This window comes from Eumetopias jubatus, unplaced genomic scaffold (assembly GCF_037043125.1).
Source record: "Eumetopias jubatus isolate StellerSeaLion01/CBP00866 unplaced genomic scaffold, mEumJub1_p1.0 scaffold_5, whole genome shotgun sequence".
NCBI classification, from domain to species: domain Eukaryota; kingdom Metazoa; phylum Chordata; class Mammalia; order Carnivora; family Otariidae; genus Eumetopias; species Eumetopias jubatus.
In genome coordinates this window covers 149,402,517-149,421,953 of record NW_028274811.1, presented here as the reverse complement: position 1 = coordinate 149,421,953, position 19,437 = coordinate 149,402,517, and the positions used below count along the sequence as shown (strand labels likewise).

Here is a 19,437-nt window from a genome sequence, read left to right as displayed (position 1 = left end):
TAGCAAGACAGACCAAGAGGGAGACTGGTCAACTACATCCCCACGTGGCTGCAGGGACAAGAGCAGGGTGATCTCTTCTTGAGATGGTTACCACGGTTCTGATCTCAGACTTTGGAACAGGAGAAGATAGAGAACACACTGGGCCTCCACCTGGATAGTAAATGGGCCAAGGACACAGCTTTTGAGGGACCTCCACACTGTCTTCCATAGTCAAGCCCAGCTCTTTATTCAGTGGCAGCCAATCTGTGGGACTCTACACCCTGTATGTCTCTATTTTGGTTTTCCCACTGACCTTGGCCTCTGGGCCTAATTTGCATTTTGCCTGACCATTGTATATCCTTTGTTTCTTTGTGTGTGTGTTTGTTTTAATTTTACTTTATTATGTTATGTTAGTCACCATACAATACATCATTAGTTTTTGATGTAGTGATCCACGATTCATTGTTTTCGTATAACACCCAGTGCTCCATGCAGTACGTGCCCTCCTTAATCCCCATCACCGGGCTCACCCATCCCCCCACCCCCCTCCCCGCTAAAACCCTGTTTGTTTCTCAGAGTCCATCGTCTCTCATGGTTCGTCTCCCCCTCTGATTCCCCCCCCTTCATTTTTCCCTTCCTTCTCCTAACGCCCTTCATGGAATTCCTTATGTTCCACAAATAAATGAAACCATATGATAATTGACTTGTCCATGATCTCTGCAAACTGTTTCAGATTTCGATTTAGTCATGCATTTCCTGCTTACTCCCTAAAGATTGTCTGCCCTTCCCCCATGTCTTCACAAGTCTGTCCCAATCCCAGCCTGCACAGGTGACTCAGTGCACTGCCCCGTGAGTGTGGCCAATCTTACCAGCACTTGGGAGAGTCTCACTACACTAAAGAACGGGCGCTCCTCCTTGTCCCTTCTTGGAAAATGGGAATTGTGAACATCAGGAAGAACAGTGCCTGACATGAAGGAGCCACTCACTATTGAAGGGATGAGGAAGGAAGGCATGAGTGAGTGAACAAAGAGTGAAGGAAGGCCACCAACCTGCTCCAGGGCACAAGTGTCTGCCTCACTCCTCATGGAGGCACTGGTGAAACTGCTCAGGAATCCATCTCCTTCTGTGGACGAATTCTCCTGGGGCCCTGGACTGCCCCAGAGACAGCTGCGCGTAAATCAGGAAGAGAAATTCTGCCATAGGAAAGATTCCCATTCACCAACCGCCCCTCTGATCTCTGCCTGTCAAACAGACAACCATGTGGAAGTTTATGCAAACTTAAACTTCATCGTAGCAGTGGCAGTAAACCATAATAGTGATAGGGATAAAAATAATAACAATAATAACAGGCATCTAAATTTGAGTAGCACTTCATAGCTTTCAGAGTGCTTTCAAATGCATTTGCTGCTCCCCTCAGCACCTCCACTGACCCTGCCATATACAGGTAATCACTACAGTGGCCACATCTTTAAAAGCTCCTGTGATTTTAAATCAAGATTCATTGGCACAGGGAAAAGGAAGCTTTTATCAGCATATAGGAGATTTATACAATCCACTCACTGGATCACCCAAGGAAGGGCAGGCGCCATCCTTCGTGGCCAGTGGCCCTGGGTATAGGGATGACGATCAGGACTGCCACCCCCACCGTCCACAACTGCCACGGGTGCTCAGTGAGCACCTTGGTAACAATCAGCAAGTGAGACTTTATTGGCTCAGGACTACCAGGGAGCAAGTGACCTCCTAAGGCTGTGTCACAATCTCATTTCCATTCCCTCTCACTGGAACTTCAATCAGCCTGAGCATCAGTTAATGACTCTTTCTTATCCATTTGATTAAAACACAAAGACATTGAGGCAGCAGCAAATTGGATTTTTTCCCTGGCCCTCAATGCACTGCAGTAATGAAATCCATGACTTCCAACCTCCACTAGTGAAGAGCCAACATGTACAGTATGAAAAGCAGGAAGGCTCATTTGTCTCCTGGCTGATGTCCCTCCTGGAGGAAGGCCCTCTGGGAGCCATGCATCTCTAGAAGAGAGCACCTGTGCGGTAGGGCTGAAGACTGAACGTCATGTGCAATACAATTTCATTTCTTTAAAAGCAGCTGCAGCTTCTATTATGTGGATGAAATCATATCCCACGTACTAATTTAATAAGTTCTTTTAAGCTTACGCAGAGTCTTTTCTTGAGAAAGGCCGCATTCATATCCCACTGGCCTGTGCACTGAAAGATTTCCATCTATGACCCAAGGGAGAAAGAATAGTGAAGATTGAAAACAAGGCAAAGCTACTCCAATTCATATTCTGATTAACATTTACAGATGCTGATTATCACAAAAGTGGATTGTAAAAGTTAAATAGCAAGGTGAGCATCCAAACCCTTTTCACTCTAATATATAAAGAAAGTGGCTCCCCATTACCCTAGGTTAGGCCTTTCCAATGACCCCTCTTGTCCTGTATCTCAATGCCTCAGGTTCCAAGATCACCACCTGCAAAGACTGTCTTGTCAGAGCTCAGCACTAGTCCTGCTGGTGGGGATGGTTTAGAGTAGTTGCCCCAGGTGAGCACAAGAACCTGTGACGTATCTTTCCCACCTCTTTTCCTTTTCAGGAAGAAAAGAAATCCAGTGACAAAGAATTGGAGACAAACAAACTGTTGAAGTAGACTTCTTCTTAGCAATACATAGAAAAGCCTTATTATTTGCTTCATAAGAGAATAAATGTTAGTTCAAACCTCTGATTTTGTATCAACTCATTCAATAAAATTTATTGTTTTTTAAGTGTCAGGCACTGGAAACACATCCATAAACAAAAATTTTGTTTTTTGTCCTTGTCCTAACAGAGCTTCCCATTGTATTATAAAACCATGTGCTATAACTTTGAAGTAACCAGGTAGTTTATTAAACCTGTGTCATATAGATCCTCTGGACGGACAACCCACCACATCCTCCTGTGCCAGGAAACTTCAGCACCTTAGTGCTGGACAGCTCTTCATTTCATTACAGGTGCTCCCAGGCGAAGAGCACTAGCATCTCAGCATCTGACTTCTCTGCATCCCAAAGCTGCAGAAGGTGCTGAGCTACACGCAGACATAGCTTGGAAGTGGGGAAAAAAATCCATGTCCCAGGGGAAACCCTCGGGAGATGCAAATCCATGGATAAATGTCCTAGTGTCATTGTCCTCCTGTAAAACAAATGTAAAAACATGGTTCCTCAAGTCTCCAGCGGGCTGACGTTCAGCCTTTCTCAGTGGTAACCCACGTAGTAAGGAAACCTGTGTTGATGTTTCTACTTTCCCTAAAGGACATTTTCACTCTCTCACTTCTATTGCCCTGAGATGGTCCCTTTACTAGCCATGGTTCTCCAGAGGAACGGAACCAAATGGAGATATAGATAGAGATGATATTGATATAGCTATTTGTTTATAAAACAGTAACATGAGATAGAGATGGAGGAAAAGAGCAAGTGACAGAAAGAGATGGACTTATTATCAATCAATCTTCCATGTGATTATGGAAGCTGAGAAGTTCCATCATCTGTAGTCAAGAAGCTGGAGACCCAGGAGAGCCAGTGGCGTAAATTTCAATCCCAGGGCAGGAGAAAACTAATGTCCAGCTCAGTCAGGAAGGCAAAAATCCACCTTTTTCAACCATTTTGTGCTATTCATACCCTCAGTTGATTGGATAAGGTCCACCCACATTAGGGATGGCAAACTGACCTGTTTTATTCAGTCTACCCTATTGAAATGTTAATCTATCAAAAAACACCCTCACAGACACATTCAAAAAAATGCTTGATCAAAAAAGAAAAATCCTTGACCACGTCAGCATCCCATGGTCAGGAAAAGATTAGGGAATACCATTTAAACTGTAGTGCATGTGTCCTTAAGTTTCCATACTGGATTTTTTTTTTAAATAAGAATTATTTTTTATTATTTTTATTCTTATGTTAATCACCGTACATTACATCATTAGTTCTTGATGTAGTGTTCCATGATTCATTGTTTGTGCATGACACCCAGTGCTCCATGCAGAATGTGCCCTCTTTAATACCCATCACCAGGCTAACCCATCCCCTCATCCGCCTCCCCTCTAGAACCCTGAGTTTCTTTTTCAGAGTCCATCGTCTCTCAAGGTTCGTCTCCCCCTCCGACTTACTCCCCTTCATTCTTCCCATCCTGCTAGCTTCTTCTTTTTCTTTCTTCTTAACATATGTTGCATTATTTGTTTCAGAAGTACAGATCAGTGATTCAACAGTCTTGCACAATTCACAGCGCTCACCATAGCACATACGCTACCCAATGTCTATCACCCAGGCACCCCATCCCTCCCACCCCCCACCACTCCAGCAACCCTCAGTTTGTGTCCTGAGATTAAGAATTCCTCATATCAGTGAGGTCACATGACACATGTCTTCCTCTGACTGACTTATTTCACTCAGCATAACACCCTCCAGTTCCAACCACGTCGTTGCAAATGGCAAGATCCCATTCCCTTTGATGGCTGCATAATATTACTTTGTGTATATATACCACATCTTCTTTATCCATTCATCTTTCGATGGACATCTTGGCTCTTTCCACAGTTCAGCTATTGTGGACATTGCTGCTATAAACATTGGGGTGCACGTACCCCTTCGGATCCCTACATTTGTATCCTTGAGGTAAATACCCACTAGTGCAATTGCTGGATCGTATGGTAGCTCTATTTTCAACTGTTTGAGGAACCTCCATACTGTTTTACAGAGGGGTTGCACCAGCTTGCATTCCCACCAACAGTGTAGGAGGGTTCCCCTTTCTCCGCATCCCCGCCAACATCTGTCGTTTCCTGACTTGTTAATTTTAGCCATTCTGACGGGTGTGAGGTGGTATCTCATTGAGGTTTTGATTTGGATTTCCCTGATGCCGAGTGATGTTGAGCACTTTTTCATGTGTCTGTTGGCCATTTGGATGTCTTCTTTGGAAAAAGGTCTGTTCATGTCTTCTGCCCATTTCTTTATTGGATTATTTGTTCTTGGGGTGTTGACTTTGATAAGTACTTTATAGATTTTGGATACTAGTCCTTTATCTGATATGTCATTTGCAAATATTTTCTCCCATTCTGCCGGTTGTCTTTTGGTTTTGTGGACTGTTTCTTTTGCTGTGCAAAAGCTTTTTATCTTGATGAAATCCCAATAGTTCATTTTTGCCCTTGCTTCCCTTGCCTTTGGCGATGGTTCTAGGAAGAAGTTGCTTTGGCTGAGGTCGAAGAGGTTGCTGCCTGTGTTCTCCTTTAGGATTTTGATGGACTCCTGTCTCACGTTTAGGTCTTTCAACCATTTGGAGTCTATTTTTGTGTGTGGTGTAAGGAAATGGTCCAGATTCATTCTTCTGCATGTGGCTGTCCAATTTTCCCAACACCATTTGTTGAAGAGACTGTCTTTTGTCCATTGGACATTCTTTCCTGCTCTGTCAAAGATAAGTTGACCATAGAGTTGAGGGTCCATTTTTGGGCTCTCTATTCTGTTCCATTGATCTATGTGTCTGTTTTTGTGCCAGTACCATACTGTCTTGATGATGACAGCTTTGTAATAGAGCTGGAAGTCCGGAATTGTGATGCCACCAGCTTTGCTTTTCTTTTTCAAGATTCCTCTGGCTATTCGGGGTCTCTTCTGGTTCCATACAAATTTTAGGATTATTTGTTCCATTTCTTTGAAAAAAGTGCATGGTATTTTGATGGGGATTGCACTGAATGTGTAGATTGCTCTAGGTAGCATTGACATCTTCACAATGTTTGTTCTCCCAATACATGAGCATGGAACATTTTTCCATTTCTTTGTGTCTCCTTCAATTTCATTCATGAGTATTTTATAGTTTTCTGAGTACAGATCCTTTGCCTCTTTGGTTAAATTTATTCCTAGGTATCTTATGGTTTTGGGTGCAATTGTAAATGGGATCGATTCCTTGATTTGTCTCTCTTCTGTCTTGTTGCTGGTGTATAGGAATGCCACTGATTTCTGGGCATTGATTTTATATCCTGCTACTTGACTGAATTCCTGTATGAGTTCTAGCAGTTTTGGGGTGGAGTCTTTTGGGTTTTCCACATACAGTATCATATCATCTGCAAAGAGTGAGAGTTTGACTTCCTCTTTGCCGATTTGGATGCCTTTGATTTCTTTTTGTTGTCTGATTGCTGTGGCTAGGACTTCTGATACTATGTTGAATAGCAGTGGTGAGAGTGGACATCCCTGCCACGTTCCTGACCTTAGGGGAAAAGCTCTCAGCTTTTCCCCATTGAGAATGATATTGGCTGTAGGTTTTTCATAGATGGCTTTTATGATATTGAGGTATGTACCCTCTATCCCTATACTCTGAAGAGTTTTGATCAAGAAAGGAGGCTGTACTTTGTCAAATGCTTTTTCTGCATCTATTGAGAGGATCATATGATTCTTGTTCTTTCTTTTGTTAAGGTATTGTATCACGTTGATTGATTTGCGGATGTTGAACCAATCTTGCAGCCCAGGGATAAATCCCACTTGGTCATGGTGAATAATCTTTTAATGTACTCTTGGATCCTATTGGCTAGTATTTGGGTGAGAATTTTTGCATCCATGTTCATCAAGGATACTGGTCTGTAATTCTCCTTTTTGATGGGGTCTTTGTCTGGTTTGGGGATCAAGGTAATGGTGGCCTCATAAAAGAAGTTTGGAAGTTTTCCTTCCATTTCTATCTTTTTGAACAGTTTCAGGAGAATAGGTATTGATTCTTCTTTAAATGTCTGATAGAATTCCCCTGGGAAGCCATCTGGCCCTGGGCTTTTGTTTGTTGGGAGATTTTTGATGACTGCTTCAATTTCCTTAGTGGTTATAGGTCCGTTCAGGTTTTCTATTTCTTCCTGGTTCAATTTTGGTAGTTGATTCCTGGTAGTTGATACATCTCTAGGAATGCACCCATTTCTTCCAGGTTCTCTAATTTGCTGGCATAGAGTTGCTCATAATATGTTCTTATAATTGTTTGTATTTCTTTGGTGTTGGTTGTGGTCTCTCCTCTTTCATTCATGATTATGTTGATTTGGGTCATTTCTCTTTTCTTTTTGATAAGTCTGGCCAGGGGTTTATCAATCTTGTTAATTCTTTCAAAGAACCAGCTCCTAGTTTCGTTGATCTGTTCTACTGTTCTTTTGGTTTCTAGGTCATTGATTTCTGCTCTGATCTTTATTATTTCTCTTCTCCTGCTGGGTTTAGGCTTTATTTGCTGCTCTTTCTCCAGCTCCTTTAAGGTGTAGGGTTAAGTTGTGTATTTGAGACCTTTCTTATTTCTTGAGAAAGGCTTGTATTGCTATATACTTTCCTCTCAGGACTGCCTTTGCGGTATCCCAAAGATTTTGAACAGTTGTGTTTTCATTTTCATTGGTTTCCATGAATTTTTTTAATTCTTCTTTAATTTCCTGGTTGACCCATTCATTCTTTAGTCGGATGCTCTTTAGCCTCCATGTATCTGAGTTCTTTCCGACTTTCCTCTTGTGCTTGAGTTCTAGTTTCAAAGCATTGTGGTCTGAAAACATGCAGGGAATAATCCCAATCTTTTGGTACCGGTTCAGACCTGATTTGTGACCTAGGATGTGATCAATTCTGGAGAATGTTCCATGGGCACTAGAGAAGAATGTGTATTCCGTTGCTTTGGGATGGAATGTTCTGAATATGTCTGTGAAGTCCATTTAGTCCAGTGTGTCATTTAGTCTTTATTTCCTTGTTGATCTTTTGCTTCGATGATCTGTCCATTTCAGTCAGGGGGGTGTTAAAGTCCCCCACTATTATTGTATTGTTGTCAATGTGTTTCTTCGCTTTTGTTATGAATTGCCTTATATAATTGGCTGCTCCCATATTAGGGGCATAGATATTTACAATTGTTAGATTTTCTTGTTGGATAGGCCCTTTAAGTAGGATATAGTGTCCTTCCTCATCTCTTATTACAGACTTTGGTTTAAAATCTAATTTGTGTGATATAAGGATTGCCACCCCAGCTTTCTTTTGGTGTCCGTTAGCATGGTAAATGGTTTTCCACCCCCTCACTTTCAATCTGGGGGTGTCTTTGGGTCTAAAATGAGTCTCTTGCAGACAGCATATCGATGGGTCTTGTTTTTTTAATTCAATCTGATAGCCTGTGTCTTTTGATTGGGGCATTTAGCCCATTTACATGCAGGGTAACTATTGAAAGGTATGAATTTAGTGCCATTGTATTGCCTGTAAGGTGACTGTGACTGTCTATTGTCTGTGTTCCTTTGTGATCTATGCTGTTTTTAGGCTATCTCTTTGCTTAGAGGACCCCTTTCAATATTTCTTGGAGGGCTGATTTCGTGTTTGCAAATTCCTTTAGTTTTTGTTTGTCCTGGAAGCTTTTTATCTCTCCTTCAATTTTCAATGCGAGCCTAGCTGGATATAATATTCTTGGCTGCATATTTTTCTCGTTTAGTGCTCTGAAGATATCATGCCAGTCCTTTCTGGCCTGCCAGGTCTCTGTGGATAGGTCTGTTGCCAGTCTAATATTTCTACCATTGTAGGTTACATATCTCTTCTCCCGAGCTGCTTTCAGAATTTTCTCTTTGTCTCTGAGACTCGTAAGTTTTACTATTAGATGTCGGGGTGTTGACCTATTTTTGTTGATTTTGAGAGGGGTTCTCTGTGCCTCCTGGATTTTGATGCCTGTTTCCTTCCTCACATTAGGGAAGTTCTCTGCTATTATTTGCTCCAATATACCTTCTGCCCCTCTCTCTCTTTTTCTTCTTCTGGGATCCCAATTATTCTAATGTTGTTTCGTCTTATCGTATCACTTATCTCTCGAATTCTGCCCTCATGATCCCGTAGTTGTTTCTCTCTTTTTCTCAGCCTCTTTATTTTCCATCATTTTGTCTTCTATATCGCTGATTCTCTCTTCTGCCTCATTTATCCTAGCAGGTAGTGCCCCCATTTTTGATTGCACGTCATTAATGGCCTTTTTGATTTCGAATTGGTTAGATTTTCGTTCTTTTATTTCTCCAGAAAGGGTTTCTCTAATACCTTCCACGCTTTTTTCAAGCCCAGCTAGTATCTTTAAAGTCATGATTCTGAACTCTAGGTCCGACATCGTACTAATGTCCGTATTGAGTAGGTCCCTGGCTGACGGTACTATCTCTTGTTCTTTTTGCTGAGGTGATTTTTTTCATCTTGTCATTTTGTCCAGAGGAGAATAGATGAAGGAGAGAACAAAATGCTAACAGGTTAACTACGTCCCCAGCCAATATACTCTATACAAATCAGAAAAGACCTGAAACCAGGGGAAAAGAAAGGGAAAGAAAGAAAAAAGAAAGAGAAAAGAAAGAGAAAAAAAACAAAAAGAAAAAGATAAAAACAAAAACAGAACAATACAAAAAAAACCGAATATGATCAAATATGATCAGGCTAGTGCATAGATCAGTGCCACACACTAGATTTTGGGCGTATTTTGGTCTGTTAGAAAAAAGTGCCTCCTAAAATTTTAAAGGAAGACTTATATATGTACAAAATAAGTGTTGATACAATGAAGGGATGGAAGATGACTGTAAAGATGAAAATTATAAAAGATTTTATAAGAGAAATTGATAAGATAAGAAGTTGTTTGAAAAAAGAAAGAAGATTTAAAAAAAGAAAAAGGAAAAAAAAGGGAGAGAATGTGATCAGGCAGGAGACTAGAACAGAGCCATACACTAGTGATTTAGGGTATATTTTGATCTGTTAGAAGAAACTGTATCTCAAAATTTTAAAGAGAGAACAACTTATATATACATATATATATATATATGCCAAAAACAAGGGTAACTACTATGAAGGGATAAAATACGACTCTAAAAATGAAAAATAAAAAATGTTTTTTTTAAAAAAAGGGATTGATAAGATGTTGGTTGAAAAAGGGAAAAAGAAAAATTAAAAAAAAGTTAAAAAAATTAACTTTGAAAAACTAATGCATCATGGAAAAAAAGCCATGAATTCTATATGCAGTATTCGCCTAGCGCTGGAGTTCTCCCGTTCTCCTTGATCGGTAAACTTGGTCTTGGCTTGCTGGCTGTTCCTGCTGATCTTCTGGGGGAGGGGCCTGTTGCCGTGGTTCCCAAATGTCTTTGCCGGAGGCGGAATTGCCCCGCCCTTGTCGGTCCGGGCTAAGCAAGCTGCTCGGGTTTGCTCTCAGGAGCTTTTGCTCCCTGCAAGCTCTCGGTACAGCTTTGGAGGACCAGGGTTAAAATGGTGGCCTCCCAATCTCCACCCGGAGGAGCTGAGAACTCGGGGGCCCCGCTCCTCAGTGCGCCCCCAGAGAAAAGCAGTCACTCCCGTGTCCCCGGTCTCCGGCCGCACTCCGTGCTCACCTGGCCTGTGACCGAGCGTTTCTATCTCTGGCCCCCGACCCCGTGTGGAGTCTCCAAACCCAGCAGATCCCTGCGGTGCGCTCCCGCACCGCTCCTCCCGGGGGAGGAAGGGGAGTCTCCCCGGCTCTGCCGCTTGTTGGGTCCCTGCTGGAGGAGCAGTGGCCCGACTGGGCCGCGGATCACAGTTTATGGCCACCCCGAGCTGAGAGCCCGCGCCTCGGCTCCGTCTCTGCAGCCGGCTTCCCCGCTCCGATCCCTGGGAGCTCTGCCGCACTCAGGCACCCCCGGTCTTTCTGTGACCCCGAGGGTCCTGAGACCACACTGTCCTGGGAGGGTTCCACCCCCCGCTTAGCCACTGGAGCGACGTCCCTCCGCGGAGCCAACTTCTAAAAGGTCCGATTTTGTGCTCCGCGGCTCTAGCACTTGCCAGAAGCGGCCGACGGAGGCCCCCTCCCCGCCGTCTATCCTCCCGAATATCGCCTCGGATTCACTTCTCCGCACGTCCTACCTTCCAGTAAGTGGTCGCTTCTCTGTTCAGAGAGTTGTTGCTACTCTCCTCTTCGGTCTCCTGTTGAGTTCGTAGGTGTTCAGAATGGTTTGATCCCTATTCGGCTGAATTCCTGAGACCAGACGAAATCCAGGTCTCCTACTCCTCCGCCATCTTGCTCTGCCTCCCTCCATACTGGATTTTAAGGAAATAATATACATAATTAATTTTAACGGCAACACTACATACTGACAAGTTAACAAAAGGAGTTATGGAATAACACCTCTATTAATAAGGATAAATCTAAATAAATAGTATTTTATCATTGAAGTGGAGAAGAGTAGCCAGTAAAAACATTGAGCAGCTCAAGAGACATGAAAGAATGCACCATCGTCTTGAGCATTTCACCTGCAGAAGGAGATGGTCACGGTGCCCAGCTGTGTGGACCAGCCAGGTTTCTCACAGAACCTATATTAGTTGTCAGTAAACTAGGTAGAAGCCTCAGCATTTGGCCAAAATCTGCTATTTGACTCATGTTTGGCCTTTAGAAGGAAATTGGTCAAATGTCTGTGTCCAGGCCATTGCTGGATCCCAAATCTGTGAATGCTCGACAGTCACATGAGTCATAGGCCACCATCATATCCCGTCAGCAGTATGGACAAATCATATTACTTAGATTTATTGTCAATATCTGAATATCGTCTCTCAAAATCATGTATAATAGAGAAATCCTGGAGTTAAAATCTCCTAGTGGTTTTCATATGTTAAAATTCTGCCATTCATATGTTAAAATCTGCTGAGCTGTAAATTTACATTTGTAATCATAAAACACAACACAGGCAGCATCACCCTCAGCACAGGACCACCATACCACCTTCACCTCAGTGGTTGTGGTCAGCAGCACCTCATGCTGGTCACACTTACGCTCTGTCATTGTCAGCAGAGAGCAAGCAAGCCACTTCACATCACAAATGCACACTTTTAGAAGGATCGCAAAAGCAATCTATCAAACTTAAAACCTGACCACCAAGAAATAACAACGATCACATTTTTAACAAAATTCAGACTTATTCTTATATCCTAGAAATTTATTCTGTGATGGCAATACTCAGCAGATGGTTGAGATTCAACATTTGGTGTGTTGTCATTTGATGCCTCTCTGATTTAAACACCAGATTTTACTGGCCCTTAATAACTTAGTAGGGTACTAGCAAGCAGGCCTTAATCCCATGTAAAAGTAAAAGTCTACCAAATTACTTTCCCTTCATCCATAGCAGCAAAGAAACGTCGTGCGTTCAGGGATGGGTATACAGCTCATGAGCGTGTCTTATAGTCCATCTCTGGGCCATAGACCAGATGCTGAGCACCATGCCAACCTGTCCCACCCAGGTAACGTGACATTCACCTGCCCCTTGTTGGGAAATAGTTCTTTATGGGTCTTTCATGTTTCCACTTGCCTTATGATCAGAGACACTGACTTCCCTTTGTTCTAAGAATGCCCTTTCTTCTCAAGTATATTTAAATAGTGAGTATATGTTTGTACATAGTACAGAGCAGTGGTAAGCCATCAGGGGCAATTTTGCCCAGCAGTGGACATTTGGCAATGTCTGGAGACATTTTTGCTTGTCATAATTGGGATGAGGATGCTAATGGCACCTGGCACGTAGATGCCAGGAACGCTGCCAAGCAAACATCCTATGATGCACAGGAAAGTCCCCAACCACAAAGAATTATCCAGCCCAAAATGCTCAGGAAGCCTAGGTTGAGAAACTCTCTGCAGAAGTAGTCTCTCCCTCCAGAGCAAAGAGCAGGCATGCTTACTGCCATTACTAAAAGATTCAGGTCCCCGAAGCTCAAGTTCCTCAGCTGTAACACACTGGACTGTGTGAACAGGCATCCACCATCCCTCCAGACCTACTTGCCCCGAGCACATGGGACTTGCAGGCAAGGGCAACTGCTCTGCCACATTTCACAAACTCCTTTGTCCCTAAGCCAGGGGCGTTGCATCTTATACCAACTGTGCCAGGCTAACTTGTGAGCTTGCCAATAGGGTAAAACTCAGACCCTTCACATTCTTGACTATATTCTGGGGACAACTGTTGTTCTTTGGATCCAATCTATTGATGTCCACCAGCTGGGATTGCTTAGATGGGCTGAAGAGCAACTTCAGAACAAACCAGCCCCATGCAGGGTCAGCAGGGGCAACAAAAGAGCTTTGTGCCCCGTGTGTCTCCACCCTACCTCACATATACCATTCACTAGGGATGCAGAGGGTGACAGGCTCTCAGGGCCGAGAAGCAGTCCCTGGAGCAAGAAAGGATTCTGTGACAGCTCACTCCAAAGCTAATAAGCAGCTGGACAAAGTTGAGGCTGTGGCTGCCAGGTGTGGCTGTATCAGGCTTCGGAGTCTGTCAAAATAGTTCAATAGCTCAATACTATATTCCCAGTTTCAATTCATTTTCCAACAGGCATTGATTTCTATTTGGTCAGGCAGAGGGAATTAAGTAAGACAAGTTAGCACCAGGCACGGCAAGCTGCAGCAGCCAAGGGGCGAATCCGCACAGGAAGAGGTTGGGAGTGAGGGGGAAGGAAGCCAGGCTTTGAATCCATGTCAGAAGGTCAGGCACCGGAACTGCCTTCAGAGCCTGTCAAAGTCCATCTGTAATTTCCAGAACAAAGTCACCTGAAACCGTTGCTTGGTGACCCGCCCATGTCAGGGTACTGACCCCCTCACTCATGGTCTCCCAAATGAGCCACCACTGATTGACAGTCCGAAGTGTTAGAATACTGCATCCAAACCTCCCTATCCATGTCCACTCACTGGCCCTCAACAACCAGCCGGAAGCCAAGACCTTATACCTTAGGGTTTGAGTTCAGCCTCAGGTTCCAATCCTTGGGTGAAATAAATATGTAAATCAAGTTCTATAGCTTATTATCCAGCCTGTGGCTGGGAGGGAAAATAATAATTTGGTGAATGTTCAGATGCTCCAAGGGGACCCACGATACATCACAGAGCCAGGATAGGCAAACTATGGTGCTCAGGACAAATGTGGCCATGCCCACTCCTTTACCTACTGCCTGTGGTCCCTTCCCACTGCTGTAGCAGAGCTGAGTGGTTGCAATAGAGACCAGATGGCCATCAGAGCTGAAAATATGGACTATCTGGCCCTTTACAGAAAAAGACTCATAAATTCCCAAACCCTTGGGTCCAAGGAGAGAAAAGGTGAGCCTCCGGCTGCAGATCTTCAGTGGCTCCACATGGGTAGATTCCAGAATGCCGGAGCAGACACAGAGATACCAAAGTCCCCCCGCCACAATGGTGAGGGACATCTTTGAAGTCTTGGGGAGAAATCAGCAGGTGGAGTCAGGCTCTGAGGCAATGAGGTGTAAGGGAATAAATGTTTGATGGAGCAGTTGGTGAAGGGACAGGTCATTTGGGTTAGGGTCCTCCCAGCAGAGGAGAAACCTGAGCCAGGAGGAAGAGCACCCATGCCCAGGTAGCATGGAAAGAGGGGAGCAGGAGTCCCTGAGGCCAATTAGGAGAGCTGTGAAGGACAAAGAGGAGGTGAAAAATAAACCTGATGCTCTCTGTATTTTTTTTTTAATTTAATACCATCTCAGACCCTAGAGATTAGGGTTGCCCAACTGATAACCATGAGGCCCCCAGTCCTTCAAGTCATACCCAGAGATTGATCATGGAAATCTGGGTCAACATGAACATGATACACCACTGGATTTAAAGGCTCTGAAAAGTCCTGCAGCGAAGAGGGCCACAGGACCTGTCCACCTGGGAACTGCCCTCTACCCTCCGGCACTGGCGTTCCTGAGATTATCCTTTGGGGAATGTTGTATTCCAGCCCAACCCCAACCTTCACAGATCAGATAACTCCCTCCACACTTTGTATGGCCCTCGGTGTTCACAGCACACAGCCATTCATGAATGAGCGGGCACCCACTGGTAGGATGGGGGAGAGTTAGAAGCCAGCACTGGCACACACTCATGAGTCCCTCCCTATACCCTCTTGTTTGAAAGGTGGTGCAAATTGTTAACTGAAAAGTGTCCAAACTACAGAAGACTGTTCTCACCCAGGCCTGAACCCTATCCCTCCCCTTGCTCTTCTCTGAGACAATGACTCTCACCAGGGTACCTAACTAGGTCACTTCTGAAAACAAACCAAAAAATTAATCACTGATCACCTAGGGGTGGGAAATGGGGTTGGGCAGAAAAGAAGGAACCACCATTGTTGAGGAGTGCTCTCTGGTGAGGGCATTGCTCAACACTCTGTACATGGACCCTCATGCTCACAACATAAGCGGAAGATGGACAGCTCTCTCCACAGATAAGGAGACTGAGGTGCTAACCTCTGGTTGCATCTGACTACCGGGGGCCATGTAGCCTGTACTCCGGTAATAAAATATCTGTGAAAACTGCAGTTAAGCCACAGATCTAGATCATAACACTTTTTCCTATAGCATAAAACTTATTCATAAATCAGATTTAGTGATCTGTGGGTGCAGAACAAATTAGCCCAAAGCTTAGTATCTTAAAACAACACTTACTTAATTTTGTTCACTCTTTAGCTGAGCAGAGGCTTAGCCGGGGAGCTTGGTTCTGCTCCACGTGACATTGGTTGGGACAACTCAACAGGACCTGCTTCTGAGGTGACGCACCCCAGGGCCAGGGAGCGGGGATCCACTCCGTGTGGGTTTCTCCACAAGGTGGCTTGACTGCCTCACAGAACAGCGGCTGGGGTCCCACACGACGTGTCCCAAGTCCCAAGTGGGAAGTAGAAGTTACCACTTTCTGAGAAGTGAGACTGCCATCCCCACTGCTTGTCCAAGCAGAACAAACCCAGATCCAAGGGGCGGGGTCACCACCACCATCTCTGTCCGAAGTGTCGACAAGTCGAGGAATTTTCGGAAAATGTTCCAAGCTTCCGCAGTTACTTATTTGTTGTATCTTTTATCAGTTCATTTACTTATTCTCTAAGAGCTACTTTGAACATAAGTAAAACTGTCGTTCAGCTCAGGTACCACGCTTCGTTAGACCACCCTCAAATGTTTGCCAGAGCAGCTCTGCGTGTTTATCAGGAGACAGACGCAAATCGTCCCAAAAGCCTGCCCCTGAGGTTTGGGGGGTTCCCTTTCACATCATTGCCTCAGAGCCTGACAGAGAGGAGACCAAAGCTGGAGAAAATCGTTTCTTCTTCCGAAGACTAAGGAGGAGGGAGAATCCCGTGCGGTGGTGATGGTGGTGGAGCTCACTGCTGAGACACGGTCCCCGCGACGGGCTCTGAGCCTGATTCCTGGCGGCCCGGACCTCTGATTCAGCAGCTCCGAGCCCTTTGCCGTGTGACAAGTGGCTCTGCGCCCCTCTCTGCTCCCTGTCTAACCTCCTCCGGCACCCGGCACCCGGGAGTTTCCTTTCAGCCTTCCCGCCTACTTGACCTCCCCTCAGATGGTGTGTTAATGGTTGTTCCCTGTTCCCTGTTTCCTTCACTCTGACACACGGCTCAGCCTTTCTAACTTTAAGATACTATATACTACACACACACACGCACACACACACGAAGTGAGCTGGAATTAGATGAGCTGTGGAAAGAGGGGGTGCCACCTGGGAGGGGCTGCGGAGCCCCAGACCGCCCGCTCCAAAGACCAGCTGCCTCGAACTAGTAAACATTCAAGGACTGTTTTTGAGAATCACAGGCCTTTTGATCCAGCTGTCACCTTGCACCGATACCATTTACAAGCAGGTGATTGTCACAGGATCACAGGGCCATTATGCACACGGTGGCTGAAGGGAGCCCGGAAACCTTCTACGCTGAACCGCAGACTCAGACACAAGCACTTCCTAGAGCGCTGCCCGCACCCCAGCCCCAAGGGACGTTCCCACGGCTCCCCACCCAGAGCCCCCTCACCCTGAGCTCAGACCTCCTACTCTCCACTCACTCACTGATTCAGAACCGCGCCAGGGCTGCCGAAGCCCAGTCCTGGATGAGTCTGTGCACGCGTGTGCACGCGTGTGCCCGCGTGCACTTGGGTCTCAGCGCCTGCAGACACAGCAGCTGTGGGCCATGTGGGCCTGGAGCCTCGCTCTCCACAGCAGGTCGGGACTCTGCAACCCGCAGGGAGGGAGGGAGGGGCAGGGGCCAACAGGGAGAAGGGAAGCCTCAACAGAACGGAGCTGAGAGGATAGGGAAGTATCCAGAAACCCCCTCCTTACGGCCTCCCGACCCCAGGCCTTCCTGCTCGTGGGCACACACCCAGCATAGCCTGCGAGCAGCCGCGCCGCGCTCACGTGTATGTGCTCGCGCGTGTCTCTGGAAGGTGCTGCTCCTAAAGTTTTTTGAGTGCATGCTGTGATGGCCTGTGAGCAGCACGGAGGCAGCGGGGTCCAGGACCCCCCAACCGAGCACGGGCCGCCTGAGGCAGGGACTCGGCAGGGGTGCACTGAGGGAGTAAACGGGCAGCACCCATCGAGGGCTCTGCAGACCCTCTTCTTAGTCCTTGCCCCCGGCTTCGCGAGCACCCACCTGACCCGTGAGCTCAGCTCTTCGCTGCAGGTATATTCCCCTCTCCTGTCAACCCCGTCCCTGGCGCACGGCCCCCCGCGCGCTCCCACTTTCCAGGGTCCCCCACCTGCCACAGAAAACCTGCCCTCCCAGCCTTCCCTCCCACAGTGAGCCTGAGTCCTTCCTCCCCTCACTCCTACATCTGCTTGTATAGACTTCGGATCGTGAATGTGATGCTCTTCACTGCCTTCTATGCTCTCTCCCTCTCTCTCTTTGCAGCTGCCCACTGTGGCGTGCAGTCCCTGGGGAGCAGGCATGGTGCTTTCTCCAGCTTCACTGTCTCTCACAGTCCCTAGCAGAGAGCAGCACAATAGATACGCGCTTAAAGCTATTGCACTGGCAAGGGTAAGCAGCACGTGGACCGGAGAAAAGGGCAACGCCCAGCTGCTCCCTGAGCCTCAGCACTGCCACCAGATTCCTGGGACAGGCAGCGCCACGTCCTCTCCACCGGGGGTTCTTGCCCCCTTGTCCAACAGAGCTCTCTCCAGCAGCTCCGTGAGGCTGGTAACTCTGTGCAGAATGTTGTTTTAAAATGCATAAAACAAAACAGATTGCAAAGGACCCGATGGTACTGAAAATCAGATCTCTGCGTGGACCCCCACTCCAGCACTGTGTGTCCAATGGCTCTGCCCTGTAGCCCATCCGCCATATATGTGGTCACAACCCCCCCTTCAGTTTGATCCTCCCTCTGGCGGGACATACCCCGGAGGTGGTGGGATGAAGAGGGGGTGCAGTAGGGGAGTGAGCAAATTTTGGATAAGGCAATCTGACACAAAAGGCATGCTCACCAGGGATCTCTGAGAGGCTGTGGCTATGGCTGGGGTTAGTACAGAGAGATCTGAATCGTGATTTATGGTTCACAGAGCTTGGGCGGATGTGGAAGGGGAGAGAGAGAGAGAGCTGGTCTCATGGACACAGCACAAGAAATAGCTACCCTGGATTAAAGCTGATAAATAATGGCCCCTGCATAAGTGATGGCTTTTTTCAGCTGCAATCTGTGGGCTCTGGAAGTACTTTCTTTGCTTTTATGGTTGACTCTATTAGGCGCTATATATATTGAGCATTATGACCAGCAGGGACATAAGCAATATGAATTCAAGGATCACACTAGCTCGAAATAGAAAAAGCTTGTTATTTCCTTCAAAACCAGCAGCAAAGTGGAAGAAATCAAGTAAATTTTATATTATGAGATTTCAGGGTGTTTTTCATACTGTGTCTATTTCCTTTTTAATGACAGTTGTCAGAAGTCACTTTTAAGAAAGTACTTGGAAATTGAATAGAAAAATGTCTCACACATTTACTTTCCTTGTTTTTGTAAAATTCAAATAAGACGTGAGTGACAGGCACAGGGTGCTTGTCCCCCACGCTCCGCAGATGCTTGCTTTCTTCGAACCCTCTCTTCCGGGAAGTGGGACGGGAAACCGGGGGTCTGTCAGGAGGCACCCTGCCTGGGATTCAGCCCCCATAGGCCATGACTAAATGCACCAGGTGAGCATGTGTTTGCGGGGCAGGGGGGGGAGGGGGGGCTGGCACCTTTGAGTACCCTTGCTCGGCAGGGAAGCCGTTACAACGGAAGCAGAGTCAGCCCCTCTCGAGAAGCCAGATCCCAGGTCCCAGGCCTCCATACCACGCAGGATCATCCTAGGCTCTGCACTGAAACCTTGTTTCTGTCACAGGGAAGTGGGTGGGCAGGAGACGATCCAGCCAGAGTGGTGCCTCCTTACCCAGTTCCCTGAGACCCAGGGGCAGGGGTGTCAGGGACCAGGACCCAGCTTCAGTTGGTCCCTCAAACCACGTCTTCAGGGGGGCCGGGGGCGGGGACACAAAGCTCCTGTTCAGGGGCCCCGCAAGCCTCTTCGGAGATTCTGCTCATGACTGAAGAGCCATGCTGGCTAAAACTAGTTAGGGAGAAATGTTCTGTTGTTTCCACCAAGATCCTGGTGAATGCACCCATCTTTAACATGGAGGCAAAAATCCCGAGTTCAAATCATGGCTGGGCCAGCTATTAGCTCTACAATTCTGGGTAATCAGCGTAAGCCCTGTTTCTCAAA

At 46.2% G+C, this 19,437-nt stretch overlaps 1 protein-coding gene across 3 annotated transcripts in view; it reads right to left on the bottom strand.

The window, feature by feature from the left end:
* Positions 1 to 19,437, bottom strand: part of MED10 (mediator complex subunit 10) — a 135,910-nt gene that overhangs the window by 75,616 nt on the left and 40,857 nt on the right. For all 3 annotated transcript variants that reach the window (XR_003612213.2, XR_003612215.2, XR_003612214.2), the window contains exons 4-5: positions 10,836 to 11,009; positions 1,029 to 3,159 (exon numbers count right to left, since the gene is read on the bottom strand). The gene's annotated coding sequence lies outside the window, so the exon portion shown is untranslated. The remainder of the gene's footprint in view (positions 1 to 1,028; positions 3,160 to 10,835; positions 11,010 to 19,437) is intronic.